Source organism: Odocoileus virginianus, chromosome 21 (genome assembly GCF_023699985.2).
Source record: "Odocoileus virginianus isolate 20LAN1187 ecotype Illinois chromosome 21, Ovbor_1.2, whole genome shotgun sequence".
In the NCBI taxonomy this organism is placed as follows: Eukaryota; Metazoa; Chordata; class Mammalia; order Artiodactyla; family Cervidae; genus Odocoileus; species Odocoileus virginianus.
The window spans coordinates 33,594,744-33,611,730 of NC_069694.1; the positions used below are offsets into that span (position 1 = coordinate 33,594,744).

General features: G+C 37.2%; 1 long non-coding RNA gene across 4 annotated transcripts in view; it reads left to right on the top strand.

Annotated features, from left to right (window-relative positions):
- Positions 1 to 431, top strand: part of LOC139030223 (uncharacterized) — a 34,620-nt gene extending 34,189 nt beyond the window's left edge. For all 4 annotated transcript variants that reach the window (XR_011482514.1, XR_011482517.1, XR_011482515.1 and 1 more), the window contains one exon: positions 242 to 431. This is a non-coding gene — a long non-coding RNA (uncharacterized lncRNA). The remainder of the gene's footprint in view (positions 1 to 241) is intronic.
- The last annotated feature ends 16,556 nt before the right edge of the window (positions 432 to 16,987 follow it).

Consider the following 16,987-nt stretch of genomic DNA (forward strand, 5'->3'; position numbering starts at 1 on the left):
GGTGTTATCTAGTTTCACTAACTTTAAAGTACCAGTGATTTAGAGGTATGTGATATCTGGAATCTGTTGTTTTTGTTATTATTTTGGTCCAATAACTTAGAAATAAGGTGGCATCTTGGATTTGGGAGAGAAATCGCTTCTTACACTAAGCTTTATTCTTACAAGTAAAATTTATTATGTGGCATATAGAATGGTGGTTTAGGTTGCTTTTTCTCAAGATATGCTTCGCTCTTTCTTCTAGCATACAGGCAGCTGCAGCAAGAAAACCCCTTTGCCGCAAATATCTCTCCACCAGCCTGTCTACCTGAAATCCATTAAGACAGTGGATCCTAACCTTTTCACAGTGAGGGTCCTTTACAAGCAAAATTTCATTGACGCATATGTGATAATTCTTAAACTCTCAAGATCAGTAGATTAAACAAATATATGCATATGCTGTTGCTGTCATCATTGTTGCTCAGTTGCTAAGACATGTCCAGTGCTTTTGTGACCGCATGGGTGGTAGCTCACCAGGCTCCTCTGTCCAAGTTATTTCCCAGGCAAGAATACTGGCGTGGGTTGCCATTTCCTTCTCCAGGCGATCTTCCTGACCCAGGCATCAAACCATGTCTCCTGCATCAGCAGCTGGTTTCTTTACCTCTTAGCCACTAATGTTGTTAATACCTTTTGACAAATTAAGATTATATTAGCCACAATAGTGGCTAATAATACATTTAACAGATAGCAGTACAAATACATAAAACATATTATTTAATCAGCCAACAGTTGAGACTCTTTGCCTAAACAAGTTCATGAACCTCTCGAAGGAAACACACAGTGTATCCCTTACCTACAGCATAGTGTCTGTGATCTGAAAGAAAAGAATCATTGAATTTATGTGTTATCCTGCGAAACCTCCACTTTTAGGATGGAATATCATATTTTCTGGTTAGAATTTTTTTAACCTTACCAACTCTTGGAAATGGAAAATGTGTATCTTCCTAGATACAATTAAGAAATTCCACAATTCCTGGCATTCATCAGTTAAGACACCTGACATAAGTGTAGCTCCCTACATGGGTTCTCCCTGTGAAGACTTGTAAAGATTAAAGTTTTTAAAATATCAATGGCATTTTGATCTCTCAAAGACGTCAGTTCCAAATACAGTTTGTTTGTATGACCCAAGCAACTTTTTTTGGTGTCCTGCTGAGTACATAAACTGCATTCTGAGCTCAACTGTCTTGTGAGTTTTGACATCATAGATGAGGTATCTCCTGGCAGTGTGAAAGGAGTGTCTGGCAGTATGTAGCTAGCCCTGCAGACGGCCAAGCTTCTGCAGCTCATGTTAGCTGACAGTGAAACCCCACCAGTCACTTCTGGCAAAAGTCAAATTACTTCTTTTATAAAAGTAGCTCACTGAACACTGCTCCTGTTTCTCATTGGAATCTCTTACTCAAAGGACATTTTAATCAAATCAATTATGTAATCACACATTTCTGTTTAATTATCATCAGGGAAAGGAACCAAATAAAGATCATATATGGTACTTAATTAAAGAAAATAAACTTACTCAAGCAATATCAGTCAATTCCTACTACAATGATGAAGCCATCATATAATATGGGAGAGCTTAATTTTACTTTTCTATGCCTCATGGTTATTTTACTGTAAAACAGAAGTGATTATTCTTACGCTTGTCAAATATTCTTACTCTTGCCAAATATAGAGGAAGGGGTCTATGTGTTAAAAGCTAAGAGAGAAAGAAGCTTGTTCAAAACTATGACAGTGTTTTCCTCCATTTTCAAAAGTCCTCTTTGGAGACGGTAACCACAGTCTTTCACATGTGGTAGTGTACTTAGTCAGACAATTCTGGGGTGCACATGCATTGTGGGCCTTTGGCAGTAGATAGGATATTCTGGAATTTGAGGCCGATAGGTTGGGAAATACTGATCTGGGATGACCTTCATTTCTGAGGTCCAAAGAGGTTAACCAATTTGTACAAAATGACACAGCTAACTAAAGCTAGAACTCTAGAGCTAAAATAGAAATCTTTCAATCTTTGTCTCATCCAATTTCCACCATCCTGGAGCTACAGAGGAAAGTAAAGTTATGAAAGAAGATTCCTATGCTAATTCAGAGAACTGTATTTTCAGGCAAATCTACCTGCCAAGTGCCGAGAACACTACTATAGTTTATATCTGGAAACTCAAAAGGGTGCTCAGGAAACTTATAAATAGAATGGTTACAAATGGTTTGATGTCAGCCTTAAGACATAAATAATGTTTAGCAGGTGTTAAACCAAAGCCTTGTTCCATTAGATATTTTCATCAGTGACCTAGATAAGACATTGGCAATCCAGACAGCCAAAATCTCTATAAAGAATTTTACATTTTAGGAAGGCTTCTAGTGTCTCCTGCCCACAAATTATTACTCCTTCTCTTCTCCCATAATCAATCCCAATTTCACTCCCATGGCTCAATCTATCGCACCTAGTGACTTAGCAGTAGCAGGGGTTAGATTATTTAATTACTACCAAGCTATGAACAACTACTATAACAGCTCTTCTAAATGTCTTAGAGACTTTTAATTTTTTAAAAAATGAGTTTATTCATTCAGTAGAATACTAGTAGTATTCTAATAGTAGTAGTGGTAGAGATAAGCATCTCTGCTGTGTACTGGCTAGAACATTCCTCCTTGCCAAATGTAACCATAATTCCTCTAAACTTGACATTTTTGAAAAAATTCTTGAAGATTTCCAAATCAGAACACTTTTTCTTGTTGAGCCTGAACTAAACCTCTAAACCCTTCTTAATGTGATTCTCCATAGCAAGTGATAAATGACCATGATAAATACATGCAAGGAAACTCAGTTGCCATTTCTGATCTATATAATGTGGGTATATTCCTGGTAGAGAATGGTATTTTATACTTCTCTAAAACCCCCTCCCCTATAGCTCATTTTAAAGTAACTTCTTTTTTCGTTTTTTTATGCTCTCCCATTCTTGTTACTTACGGTGCTGAAGATTAAAGAAAAATAACATGGCAGCAGCTTTGGTTTGTAGTAAAGAGAAAGCAGATCCTTCTTCAGGGCCACTGAGATCTAAAAATTATTCCTGGAAGTAACTAAAATGCTTGTAGTGGTGTGAAGTCATGTAAAGTGAAGTTTTAGCCATATATAGCGCATCCCTAATGAATACACTACTACTACTATTTTTTTAGGTGACATCAATTTGAGGGGAAATAATCCACAAACAAGTGTTTACAAATGAGGCTACTTAGGAGCAACCACAAGTATCTGACAGGTCATGAAAGTAAACTGTCTCATACAGGGTTTGCTGTTAAAAATATTTCAGTGATGTATTTTTACAGGCAGGCGAGGGAAAATGTCCATAAATAGCACTAGGAAGTTCAGCCAAGAACTTAAGTTGCCAACAAAAGTATTAAATTGACCGTCATTAGAAATATTTCAAATTTAGTTAATACTTAAAAGGCAAACATAGTAAGAAACTAAATTATTGTGGTTTTTAAGTTTGCAGCATTACCTGGTTTGTTATGTTGTATTTTTCTAATTTTTCCATTTTTTCCCCATTTTCACATCCTATGATTTTCTTCATCTCGAATTCTATTTTCATTCAGCTCTGAATTAGTTGCTTTACTTCTCTTCTGTTCCAAAGTATAGATTTTTTTTCAAACCTTATGCCACCAACTTTCCCTTTCACATTTCAAATCTTCACTGCCAGTCAATTTCTTTTTAGGGAAAAACTCTTAAATGGGTGTGATGGTTTAGGAGGCAGAACTTCACCTTTCTGACACTGGCAATCCGTATCAATAAGATGCCCTTCATCCTGAGTTCCTTGAGTGTCAAAACTGTCGGCACTCGACCGTGAACTATGACTTGACTGCTATGATCTCTAACTCTAACTCAGGTTTGTGAAGTTTCACAATTTTTTCCCTTGAGAACAGCCAATGCTGAGCTGGCACAATACAAGCAAGCACAGATCTTTGAAGAGCACGCTACTTAAGTCCATATAAGGAATACGGTCCTTGGTTACGGCAGCTCCTCCTAATTCAGCAGCAACCATGGCAGCGAAGGAGAGGTTTTGGAACCTCCCTCTGAGCGCTTTCTCTCACGTCAGTTTGAGAAAAAGCTAGAAGGAAACATCTCAGACATTTCTGACAACATTTCTGAAAGATAGTCTGATTCTTGGTGACTTCTAACTTACTAAAAATGAGAAACAGTTATATACATGAAGAACCAATTAATTGAACAGTTACCTGCCTGGCTATAAATGTATGCATTAGAAAGTTTCTTAAATCAAAATCTTAGGTGTTTCAGCTCCCTCCTGTGATGAATTTAGAAGAATCACTAACCCTTCATTAATGCCTGGGCTTGCGAATGAAACAAGGAACAAATAAAAGAACGGAGTTGAAGCTCAGAATCAGGATCAGGGCTTCACTTGAACCAGCTTCCTAGTCTTTTTGATTTTTAAAAGCTACTTCCTGTAGATTTACTTTAGACACAGACAATATTTCCCCATGTCTAAAACTGTACATTCTTGTCCTCACTAACGTAATCTTTAGCATATTAAACTTGCAGGTTCTCGCTTACATTTCTCCAGGAGGAGATGTGCCTCCACCCTCACATTTCTTTACTAGTTACTTAGCTAACAATTTTAGAGAATACGTTAAATTTTAATGTAAAAACACCCTTCTCCAAATTCTTCCTACAAATAACTTGTGTCGTTTCTTCTGATGCTCTACCACTGAAAGCTACAATAGAGGTTAAGTGTTGACCAAAGGCCCCTTTTCCTGTTTTCCTCACGGTTACTGAAGTTTCAAATTCTTCCTGGGAATTTCAGTGTAAACAATAAAGAGATTGCAGTGATTTTCAAAACATGTTCCTTGAAACCTTGGAGTCGCATAAACATCTCTAGGGTTATGTAGAGGTATGCAGAATGATCACAGCTGGATTTAATTTATTTTCCTTTTTTTTTTTTTTCCTGTATCCTAATTTAACAGGATTGAGGTTTAGGGACATGGAAAATGAGCCTTATGATTTGGCAACACTGCTCAAATGACTGAAACTCTGTTGAAGAAGACCATTTCACGACTCACTGCCGGTTGTTTTGGGACACAGTTGCTATCTTACAATGAGTTATTTGAAATCTTTAAAACACAGTAAGGACAAGTAACTGGTTTGCTTTTGGCAAAGTTTAATCATTTACTACAGATGACAGAAGTGAAAATAGTGAGGCTCCTCAGTGTTGCTTCTGTTCTTTACATTTGCCTTTGGCAAGTATATCAAAGGTTAATTTTAATTAATCCTTTGGAATTTTAATTTCCCTTAAAGGTACTACCAGTTGATTAGAAAATGGTACTATCAGGTGTGACTGCTGCTTGTTTCACACGCAAAACATGTCTCGCAAACAATACTGGGAACTGAGCCAAGAAATGTCATTTCTCTCACTTTATGCTTCCATAATAAGTCTCCATCCCCAAATGCTTTCCCTGGTTCCATCCTCTGACTAATCCACCCACTCCAAATCTTTCCTGTTTACACTGCGGAAGAATAGTATTTTTAAAAAACACGCCTTAGCAAAACAACCCAACAGAGCTTTGCACATAGGGACACATAATAAATGTCATTTTGAAAATCTTTTGGAATGGATATTCTTTTATGAATGTCATAGATCATGGAAAGAAATAACTCAAAACTAAACCCAGCAACTGACTCTCCATTATGAAATTGCTACTGTCAGAGATCTGGAACTCGAGTGTAAGATTTAAACTCTTGATGATTTTACCTTAGCTAACACACAGGTTACTGAATCTTAGGTTACACTGAAGCATTACCAGCACTTCAGAAAAGCTGGTCCTGATTTGTCAGAACTTAGTTTGTGGAATTGATCCTCCCCCAATCTGGATTTCTGAACTTTGTAGGAGACATTAGGCATGAGCAGGAGTTTATAAAAAGTAAATATTCACTCACAGAGTAGTCGTCAATCATTTCCTTTATTTAAAAAAAAAAAAAAAAGAACTGTCTTCAACTAAAAAGTTCAGAAGTATCTTTATGTGATGGTACCTGAAAAAGAGTCCATTTAGAGTTAATTTTACTTCCTTCCCTTTGTGGAAATTTTAGAAGCCATTATACCTTTTTAAAACCATCACGTAGCTCTTCATAAATCAGGACTTGTTTGGATGTTTCTTTAGAGGCATTGATGTGATTATTTTCATTTTCTCCCTATGGAGAAAGCAGTTTTCATCCTGTGGTTTCAGCAAACATTTAGAGAGAGTCAAATAACTTGTCTTGTTCTCCATCTCCAGTATAACTCCAATATAGCAAGTTATTACCATCTATCTCTGAAGCAAGCTGACCTTGGCAAACACAAACTTGGTTATATTAGTGTCAGCACCCATCAAATCTAATACTCCATCATCATATTTGATAGTTCCATGACTGTCCTGACATTATGCCATAACAAGACCTCAAAGTCACTGTAACTGTCCCGATTATATTTTGCCTCTCTTACCTTTGTGGTTGCCACAGTCTGTTGGTTCTCTTTATAGGCATCTCTTTGACTGGGAGCAGTTACTTTTACAAGCCTTTGTAATTCACCACTTAACTATTATAATCTTTTGCCCCTCGGCTTCTCTCCCTTTTAATTACCCTGAATGCTACTTGTCTCATAGTAATATGTAAGAAAACAATTTCATGTATTAAGTAATTAGCATCCACTAGCCTTTGTGCTTACTCTCTGACACTCAAACACCAGGGGCCAGGGGTTGGCTGGTAAGGTCTGAGCACTTCTGTTTCGTCCCAGGCTGTTCACCCCAGAGAAGGAGCCACAGGAGGAAAATGGTGTCTGGGGTCACGCCAGAGGTGTGCCTCAATAGCCCGGATCAGTGACAGCGCTGGGCCAGGAGGGAGTGTGACCATGAGCCTGCTCAAAGAAATGAGGGGACAAATACAGGTAGAGTAACATCTCAACACTTGAGCTCAGGCTCCAGCAAAGTCAGAGTTGGATGAAACATGGGGTGAACCAAAAGCGGAAAAAGATGGGATGAAGTTTAAAAGAATAGCCAGCTACCCATATTAACATCCTGCACTTTATAGCAACTCTAGACTTTGGGTCACTACTACCCACTTACCCAGGACACTTACGCCAAGGAATTTTGATTCTCCCCACGTCTTTCTTTCCCCCTCTCCCTCCTCTTTATTATGCTGATCTACCTACTTGTCTGCCTTTTTTTTTTTTAACTGTCTGTTTGCTTTACTCATTCTCCTTACTGTACATAAACAAACCCCAAATTCAGTTTTGCCAACAGGTTAGCTCTTCTGAGATGGAGAGGAGGAGAGAAGGCTGGGAATCCTTGCTCCCCTCTAAAACCATGAGGAATTCTTGTCCCCATTGTACTATAACAATGTCTAGGACTATTTTCTATCTCTTTATTAATTTATTAAGTCACATTTATTATTTCAATTGGGATAAGATTATTTGAGAAAAATGAATATATTTTACTCTTCTTACTTTTCTTTGTGTTCTCTTGATGGCAGTTAATAATCACTCCAGCTGGTTAATCAATATATGTATATAAGATATATTCATATTATGATTGCGTTAAAACCTTTTAATGTAAGTTTTATTATATGTGCTACTGAACACTTAGAAAAATGGGTGAAGCAAGTGAAAACTATGGGTTTGTGTATGAAATTGAAAAAAATCAAGTAGAAAAGGAAAAATATACAAAGCAATGATTTTTAAGAATTTTGTTTCAATGAATTTTGTATAATATAGTGTATTATTGGTGAGTTCCTACTGTGTGCTAGTTATTCTTCTAGGTGTTCTACATGTGATATTCCATTTCATTTAATCTTTACAACAATAAAAACAGTAGAAGTAAGGACTTAAGTTATTATCCCTAATTTGCTAATCAAAAATCAGAAGCACTTAGCATTGGCTTGTCCAGGGTCACCCAGGGAAAAAGTTTGGGGACAGGATTCTGACACATGCAGTTTGACACTTAGGCCATGTTATAACTTTCCATGGGACCATAATCATGTGAACCATTCCTTTTTGATAAACACACACACACACCCTAATAGTTTTGTTTGTCTAAGGAACCCTGATTAACACGATACTGCATCTATGTGTTTCCGTGAAGAACTGAGGTTCTTTTGAGATCCTTAGATTGTCTCATGAGGAAACTATTTCATAATTATTCCTTTAAAATGTAAAGACAAGAACAGCACTGAAACATGTATATTATCTAGGGTGAAACAGATAACCAGCCCAGGTTGGGTACATGAGACAAGTGCTCGGGCCTGGTGCACTGAGAAGACCCAGAGGGATCTGGTGGAGAGGGAGGTGGGAGGGGGGACTGGGATGGGGAATACATGTAAATCCATGGCTAATTCATTTCAATGTATAACAAAAACTACTGTAATGATGTAAAGTAATTAGCCTCCAACTAATAAAAAAAAATGTAAAGACATTATTTACATTACCTTTATGATATAACTTAATGCTTGAGATGAGAAGTCTTAGATATTCACAGAAACAATGTCTTTGAACTTCAGTTTTCAAGTTGTCAACCTCAGTACTTAGCAGCTGAGCAATGCATATTCATGTTTCAATTTAGTCACATAATGTACACTCTAGAAACCCAATTTTAGTACTTATCTGTTGTGACCTAAATCTACTAAAATAAAGGAATAATTTAGGGTCTTTAGCTGCCAACGTACACAGTCCACTTTAAAAGGAAAAGTTCTCTTTTCATTCACTATGTCCTTCTTCTAAAATGGTTCATCTATTTGTCTGTATTTTGAGTTTGCTCCTTGTCCCAAATGGAAATATTGCACTCAGTTTTTTCCTTCTTGTGCAAGTCTCAACTATTCCTACCCACTTTGCAGTTTTTATTTCCAGGCTTGATTGCCACACAAATTTTATAGTTAATTTTTCAAATTAGTTATCTTTTACTTGGGAGTTGTGCATTCATGAAGATAATTAATCAAAAATACAATCCCAGAAATACAATTGTACTGATAATTGATCAATACAATACCACTGGAAATAGCATCTCCAATTTCAACAACCTATGATTTAGTTCTTTTTATAGTTATTTCAAGGTAATCAGGTCCTTCTACTGATAAGGAAGCTTTGACATGGAACTTGTTCTTCCACGGTGGGCATTCTGAAGTCCAAATTAAATAAAAGACATGTTATTTCCTTTACATTATGGCCTATTAAAGATTGCTGTTTGGAGCATAATGACTAGGTAAATCCCAACCAAAAAATTAAAAAATGGAACTCTTCAAGAATTTAAGATAATATATTTATGGTTTCCTAAAGTTTTTATTTCTTTAAAACAATAATTGATTTGGTCGATCTCTAAAACAACAATTGAATTGATGCTTTTGAACTGTGGTGTTAGAGAAGACTCTTGAGAGTCCCTTGGACTGCAAGGAGATCAAACCGGTCAATCCTAAAGGAAATCAGTCCTGAATATTCATTGGAAGGACTGATGTTGAAGCTGAAACTCCAATACTTTGGCCCCCTGATGCGAAGAACTGACTCGTTGGAAAAGACCCTGATGCTGGGAAAGATTGAGGACAGGAGGAGAAGGGGACAACAGAGGATAAGATGGTTGGATGGCATCATTGATTCAATGGACATGAGTTTGAGCAAGCTCCGAGAGTTGGTGATGGACAGGGAAGCCTGATATGTTGCAATCCATGGAGTCACAAAGACTTGAATATGACTGAATGACTGAAATGAACTGAACTGAAAACAATAATACTCATAAATAGGGAAACTCATTAGCTCTGTTTACTCTCATTTTTGTGTTTTTTAAATGAAATCAAATAGATTTTGAAACATTTAGATCTCCTCCTCTCATAACAGAAGGAATTCAAAGTGAAAGAATTGCTTAACAGTATAAAGTAGAGGTTAAAACAATTAGACTCAGTCAGTAGAATTATTTCAATTTCTTTAATGCCTGAAAATGTAGAAAGAAATAAAATCTTGCTTCTATGCTGCTAAATAGCAACATCCAGGGTGGTTGGTCCCATCTTGGACTGGTGAGTTTTTTTAATCTTATACTCACCTGTTTGAACTACCTTATAAAATTATAAACATATACAATTGTTTAACTGATAGTTGAAAATAGATGAGCTCTATTTCAATAAAAATATAATTATTAAAATTTAAAAATCTACTTAACTGCTGATTTATATGAATGATACCACAGGTATTTGGGGAAGGGATATCTTATTCAGCCTTGCTAATTATCATGTACTACAAAGGAATCCAAATTACATAATTTTCTATTGTTACTAGTTGATTAATTTAGCATTTCAGTCTCTCCATCTGAGAGTTGTAGAAAATTTGAGTTCAATATCAAGGATACAATTTTCAGTGTGCTCTTTCTTTCTTTCTGTAATATATTTTTGTAATATATATATTAAAATATATATATTTATATATATATTAGATATATGTAATATATATAATAAATATATTTCTGTAATATATATCCCTGTGATTCCTTTATAATTTATTCATATTCTCTCATTTTCTTCCTCCAACCTCTTTCCTCCCAACCCCTGGAAGAAAAAAGTCACATACTGAACTTAACCTTATCTACAAAGCAAATCTTTTCAAAACTGTGTTTTCCTTCTGGTGTGATATGTTTACTTTATAACCTATGTAACTAAGTTGTTTTTCACTTGCAAGTCCCAAGGAATAGTTAGATAAAAACTTATAACATTTAAAAGCACTTATGTGCATGTATGTGTGTGCCAAGTATAAGGCTGTAATTTTTCTTCTAAGTTGTCTTTTGTGGTGTTCAGCATGAGTAAGAAAGTAGCTTACATGATTACTCTAGTTCATGAGCTTAGAATTTGATGTCTCTTCTAGTTACTGAGGAATGGATCCAATACTGAAAATAAAATGAGCCTTTTACTATGTGATTGAGAGAAACACACAGATGCTTGATATTACAAAAGCATTTTTAAATGTGCGACCGGAGGCCTAGACACAAAGTTCAATTGGAGAGAGAGTTTAGAAAAATATTAGGACTGCTTAACTCTAATTTGGAGTTTTCAAACATCCCATAGGATTTTAATCTTAAACACTCGAGGTGCTTTGGCATACCATTTGTAAGATAAGACACATTAGTAGCAATGTAACTTAAAGGTGGAGGCACAGAAAAAAACACTCTTCACTCTGGTTATCTCTTCTCTAACAAGATTAGGTGGGCCTCTGGGGGCTTAACTTTTCCTCTGCCCTGAACCACAAGTCAGATTGCAAACCACAGGATTATGAATATATCTGAATTTTCCTGTTTATTTTAAAATTGATAATACCTAAGGGTTTCTATGGAAAGGAGGATTTTATTTCCTTACGTTATTAATGATTCATCTAAAATTAACCCTGTTATAATTTGTGTAGAAAATATTCTTGTATGTTCTCAGTAAGTAATGATTAATAAAAACATTTTAAACTACAATTGCTCTTTGTACGTGCTAAGTCATTATAGTCGTGTCTGACTCTTTGCGACCCCATGGACCCACCAGACACCTCTGTCCACGGGATTCTCCAGGCAAGAATACTGGAGTGGATCTTCCCCACCCAGGGATCAGATTTGCGTCTCTTACGTCTCCCGCATTGGCAAGTGGGTTCTTTACCATAAGCTCCACCTGGGAAGCCCACAATTGTTCTTAAGTGATGGCATGTCTGAGGTATAATAGATCCTTTTATAAGCAAGATAAATTCTCCCCCAAATCAGTATCTAACGTGAGGGGTTTTGTTTTTATTTTCTTGCTCACATAAAGTCAAAACAGGAATTTCTGAGGTGAATAACTTTACTGCAAGTGCTAATTTGGTTCCTTCCTTCTTGTGGCTTTGCCATCTTCCGTATGTGACTTTCAGGGACACCCCAATAGATGGAAAAACACAGTGGGCTGTGTATGGGAGGTTTGCATGACCTGGGCCTGGTCGTGGTACTTACCTCTTTCATTTTCTACCGGCAAACAGTCACACGTAACTTGAAGGAGGCTGAGAAATAATCATGTGATCAGAAAAAAAGAAAAAAAGACCAGGTTTGGTGCTATGGCTTGGTATTCTGGAGGTGAGCACTGCAGAAATGTGAACAGCTATTTGGTAATGAAAAACTGTTTAACCACTTAAGTCAGCATTATCCTTTTCTTAAAAAGTTTTATTGGGGTATAGTTGATTTAAAGTCTTCTGTTAGTTTCTACCATATAGAAAAGTGAATCAGATTATTTTCCCATGTAGATCATCACGGAGTATTGAGAAGAGTTCCCTGTGCTGTACAGTAGGTCCTTATCAGTTATCTATTTTATGTTATATAGTAGTATGTATATATCAGTCCCAGTCTCCCAGCTTATCCCTCTCTCCCCTTTCCCTCCTGGTAACCATAAGTCACTATCATCTGTGATTCTCTTTACTTATTCTTGTTAATGCTCTCATCTTTTGCAGTACTTAAGTTTTGCTTTTTAAACACTAAGAGGGAGCCACATACTAATTTTAAAATAATGAAATGCACAAGGGCCATGAATATGTGTGCAGGCTTGTATATTTGAGTTTTCCAGAGTTTGGCAAAGAGTATAAAGACCTGTTTTGTATTTTACCTTTGTAGGTTTTATTTTATAGCCATAAAAGGATGCATGGGATTTAGGCTTCTTAATATGATGGAGTAACAGGGACCAAATTTACTTTCCATCTTAACTAAGAAATGAACACTCTATATGAAACAATGCCTTTCAACACTGGACAACTGGCAGAGTAACATTGTCATCTCTGATAGAGGAAAACAAACAAAGAGAGCTCTATAACTGCCCCAGACTCAGGTCTGAAAGAATTTTCCAAGCCATAGCACAGGGAATGAAACCCAAGGAGAGCCCAGAGTTCTCAATTCACTGAAGAGACAGGGATCAGAGTTCTGGGAGGTCAAGGCAGTTAAATTTACAAGACAGGAGTCAGCTGCACAGAGGAAGAGAGAGCTCCGGAGATATGCAGAAGGCTCTCCTGAACTTTTTGGCTGTGTACTGATCTGCACATGTGTGAGAGAAACTATTTACTCATAGCTTGGGACAGAACCATCAGGAGGCAGCAAACTAAATAATTCCTGGGATTTAGACAGAGCTGGGTATAGTTTGTGTTCCCACCAGCCAGAGCAGAAAAATCTTTTAATATATAGACACTGGAGAGAGTGATTGGAAAGATGTCACCTTAGGCGTGAGATAACTTAGAACAGAGACTAAAGGCTGCTTTGGACACATCCTAACAAGGCTTTAAAGCAAGCTTGAAAAGATTAAATTAATTCCCAGTAATTTAACTGAGTCTCAGAGCAAATTACTATTTAAAAGAATTCAACTACATTTAACTCCCATCAATGTAAAATTCTCAGTGTTCAGAATTCAGTCAAAAATTACTAGGCATGCAAAGAGGCAGGGAAAAGAGACCTATAACCAGGAGAAAATTCAGTCAATAGAAACAGGCCCAGAAATGACAGAGGTGATGGAATTAGGACATAAGAACATTAACATATATTTTCTACATGTTCAAGGAGGTAGAAGAAAACATGAACATGATGCAGAGAGAAGTGGAAGATATTTTTAAAGATCCACATGAAATTTTTAGAGGTTAAATATATAATATATGAGTAGAAATTATACTAGATGTGATTAAAAGCAAATTAGACCCTGTAGGAAAAAATTTGTGAACCTGAAGACACAGCAATAGAAATTACCCAAAACGATAAACACAGAGGGAAGCAAGATCAGAAAATAATGAAAAGAGCAACACGCCAGGAAGGACAGTATCACGTGTTCTGACGTACATGTGTGTGGAGTGCCAGAGTGGGTAGCGAAGCACAAAAAAACTGAGGAAGCAAGGGCTGAGAAATTTCCAAAGTTCATTAAAAATATAAACGCATGGATTGAAGAATATAAACAAAACCCAAGTAAAATAAACACGAAGAAAAACCACTCTAAAACACATCATAAATGCCTAGATGACAAGACAGATGAAGGCAGCCTGAGAGACAGGGGGCAAAAAAAGAAAATTCAGGGTGACAAGAAAAAAGGACTACCAGAACTTATTGTCAGAAACTATGCAAACCAGAAGACATGGAACAACATCTTTAAAATACTGAAAAAGGAAAAAACAAAACCCTGCCAACCTGGGATTGATATCAGTGAAAAAAGCCTCTTTCAAAAATAAAGGTAGAATGCAGACAAATAAAAACTTAAAATTCATTATCAACTAGACCTACTCTACAAGAGAAATGTTACAGGAAGAACAAAGGGAAAATGATACCAGATGGAGATTTGAACCCACACAAAAAATGAAGATGCCCAGACATGGGCAAAAAATGTGAAATTATGAAAGGTATTTTTCTTCTATTTTAAAATCCTTTCAAAGACTATTGACTGTTTAAAGCAAAAAATAATAGTAGTGCATTGTAGAGTGTATAATATATATAAAAGTAAGGTATAAGACAAAAATAGCACAAAAGAGGAGAGGAAATGGAAGAATACTGTTAGTTACTTATGTGTGAAAGGATATATTATTATTGGAATGAGCACTGTGATAAGCTTTAAAATATGCATACTGTAGATACTTTGAGAAACCATGAGAAAATAAAGCAGAAAGCTTAGGCTAATAAACCAATCAGTTCAGTTCAGTTACTCACTCAGTCGTGTCTGACTCATTGCGACCCCATGGACTGCAGCACGCCAGGTCTCCCTGTCCATCACCAACTCCTGGAGTTTACTCAAACTCATGCCCATTGAGTAGGTGATGCCATCCAACCATCTCATCCTCTGTCGTCCCCTTCTCCTCCCGCCTTCAATCTTTCCCAGCATCAGTGTCCTATCAAATGAGTCTGCTCTTCGCATCAGGTGGCCAAAGTACTGGAGTTTCAGCTTCAAAATCAGTCCTTCCAATGAATATTCAGGACTGATTTCCTTTAGGATGGACTGGTTGGATCTTCTTGCAGTCCAAGGGACTCTCAAGAGTCTTCTCCAACACCACAGTCCAAAAGTATCAATTCTTCAGCGCTCAGCTTTCTCTACAGTCCAACTCTCACATCCATACATGACTACTGGAAAAACCATAGCCTTGACTAGACAGACCTTTGTTGGCAAAGTAATGTCTCTGCTTTTTAATATGCTGTCTAGGCTGGTAATAACTTTCCTTCCAAGGAGTAAGCATGTTTTAACTTCATGGCTGCAATCACCATCTGCAGTGATTTTGGAGCCCAGAAAAATAAAGTCAGCCACTGTTTCCACTGTGTCCCCATCTATTTTCCATGAAGTGATGGGACCGGAGTTGGTGATGGACAGGGAGCCCTGGCACGCTGCTATTCACAGGGTCACAAAGAGTTGGACACGACTGAGCGACTGAACTGAACTGAACTTATGGGACCAGATGCCATGATCTTTGTTTTCTGAATGCTGAGTTTTAAGCCAACTTTTTCACTCTCTTCTTTCCCTTTCATCAAGAGGCTCTTTAGTTCTACTTCACTTTCTGCCATAAGGGTGGTGTCATCTGCATATCTGAGGTTATTGATATTTCTCCCGGCAATCTTGATTCCAGCTTGTGCTTCTTCCAGCCCAGTATTTCTCATGATGTACTCTGCATATAAGTTAAATAAAAGTAGGGTGACAATATACAGCCTTGACATACTCCTTTTCGTATTTGGAACCAGTCTGTTGTTCCATGTCCAGTTCTAACTGTTGCTTCCTGACCTGCATACAGCTTTCTCAAGAGGCAAGTCAGGTGGTCTGGTGTTCCCATCTCTCAGAAATTTCCACAGTTGTTGTGATCCACATAGTCAAAGACTTTGGCATAGCCAATAAAGCAGAAACAGATGTTTTTCTGGAACTCTCTTGCTTTTTCGATGATCCAGAGGATGGTGGCAATTTGATCTCTGGTTCCTCTGCCTTTTCTAAAACCAGCTTGAACATCTGGAAGTTCCCGGTTCACATGTTGTTGAAGCCTGGCTTGGAGAATTTTGAGCATTACTTTTCTAGCATGTGAGAGGAGTGCAATTGTGTGGTAGTTTGAACATCCTTTGGCATTGCCTTTCTTTGGGATTGGAATGAAAACTGACCTTTTCCAGTCCCATGGCCACCACTGAGTTTTCTAAATTTGCTGGCATATAGAGTGCAGCACTTTTGTAGCATCATCTTTTAGGATTTGAAATAGCTCAACTGGAATTCCATCACCTCCACTAACTTTCTTCATAGTAATGCTTCCTAAGGCACACTTGAGGCATCAGATTCCAGGATGTCTGACTTTAGGTGAGTGATCACACCATCGTGATTATCTGGGTCATGAAGATCTTTTTTGTACAGTTCTTCTGTGTATTTTTGCCACCTCCTCTTAATATCTTCTGCTTCTATTAGGTCCATATCATTTCTGTCCTTTATTGTGCCCATCTTTGCATGAAATGTGCCCTTGGTATCTCTAATTTTCTTGAAGAGATCTCTAGTCTTCCCCAATCTATGGATTTCTTTTATTTCTTTCCATTGATTGCTGAGGAAGGCTTTCTCTTCTCTCCTTGCTATTCTTTGGAACTCTGCATTCAAATGGATATGTCTTTCCTTTTCTCCTTTGCTTTTTGCTTCTCTTGTTTTCACAGCTATTTGTAAGGCCTCCTCAGACAGCCAGTTTGCTTTTTTGCATCCCTTTTCCATGAGGATGGTCTTGATCTCTGTCTCCTGTACAATGTCATGAACCTCCATCCATAGTTCATCAGACACTCTGTCTATTGGATATAGTGCCTTAAATCTATTTCTCACTTCCACTGTATAATCATAAGGCATTTGATTTAGGTCACACCTGAACAGTCTAGTGGTTTCCCCTACTTTCTTTAATTTAAAGCCAAATTTGGCAATAAGGAGTTCATTATCTGAGCCACAGTCAGCTCCTGGTCTTGTTTTTGCTGACTGTGTAGAACTTCTGATTTCGGTGTTGAC